The 1,202-nt window shown below is 46.7% G+C and overlaps 1 long non-coding RNA gene across 1 annotated transcript in view; it reads left to right on the top strand.

Annotated features, from left to right (window-relative positions):
- The window catches only part of LOC109291264, a 126,536-nt gene that overhangs the window by 2,913 nt on the left and 122,421 nt on the right, over positions 1-1,202 (top strand). The window contains exon 2 of the long non-coding RNA XR_002095790.1: positions 925-1,010. This is a non-coding gene — a long non-coding RNA (uncharacterized LOC109291264). The remainder of the gene's footprint in view (positions 1-924; positions 1,011-1,202) is intronic.

Here is a 1,202-nt window from a genome sequence, read left to right as displayed (position 1 = left end):
CTTCCAAGGGAAGTGGTGCTGGCCCCTACCCTGGGGGTCTTTAAGAAGAGGCTGGATGCCCACCTAGCTGGACTCGTTTGAGTCCCATTTCTCTTTTTGGGGTTTTTGTTGTTCTCCCGCCCTGGCGGGGGGTCGGGCTAGAAGATCTACTAGGTCCCTTCCGACCCTTAATCTATGAATCTATGAATCTATGAATAATTCATGGTCAAGCTCTTCCTCCTGGTTAGGAGGTCTGTAATAGACTCCTACAGTTATATCCCCTTCACTACATTCTCCCTGTATTCTAACCCAGAGGGTCTCAAGTCACCCCCCTTGGGTGCCAATCTCGGTTCTCTTCAGGGTCGTCCCGGGGGGGAGGGGGTGAATCAGGGTGACTGCACCGGGCCCTGCACTTTGAGGGGCCCCACTGAGCTGGGCAGAGTGGCTGTGGCGACTCTGCACCACCGCTGCCAGCTTTGCGTCCCGCAACTTCTTTGGTCTGGGGCACGTGGCATTGGAGTAGGGGCAGGGCCCTGCATGGGCTGATTTGCCTTGGGCCCCGCACCCTGCTTGGGTGGGCTCTGGTTCTCATTGATATATTACATTCTTTGTACTGGGTCCTTATTGTACAAGACCAATCCTTTAGTTTCAGTTTCTCCTTCTTAGTTGATCCTGTCAGAGTAAAGTAATGCTAAATGTGCTACGTTGCTGATACTTTCCATGAAAGTACAAGCAATGAATAAATTAATTTTGTAGCATGATAATATCACAGTTCCTTTCTGCATTTTGCTATTATGCTGGAATATTGAAACAACAATATGAGCTTTCATATACAGCTTTTTGTTTTAACTTTGTAAAGGTTAAGCTGGCTGTGCTTTCTCTACTGTGGTCTAGAGTTTAGAACAGAGTTAGGGTAATCAGATTCTATTTCTTGCTTTTCCATAGGCTTTCTTGTCACTAAAACCATCCATGCGTCAGTTTGTAAAGTGGTTAAGGGGATTCAGCTGCATTTCATGTCTCGTCTCCACAAGGTAGATAAGCTAATTAACCTCTTATGTAATTCTTTGAGATTTTTGGGTTGAAAGCACTGTGCTCTGCAAAAAATGTATCTGGTCTCCTCTGTAGAAGTGTGGCATAGCAGGGGGCTCCCAAAGTCCCTGCTTTATTCTGGAAAATGAAAATTGTCTCCTGAAAGCACTTCATGAGGAAGAAGAAGGAGGAGG

This window comes from Gavialis gangeticus, unplaced genomic scaffold (assembly GCF_001723915.1).
Source record: "Gavialis gangeticus isolate Ggan-Ray unplaced genomic scaffold, GavGan_comp1, whole genome shotgun sequence".
Classification (NCBI taxonomy): domain Eukaryota; kingdom Metazoa; phylum Chordata; order Crocodylia; family Gavialidae; genus Gavialis; species Gavialis gangeticus.
This window is presented reverse-complemented; position numbering and strand designations above follow the sequence as displayed.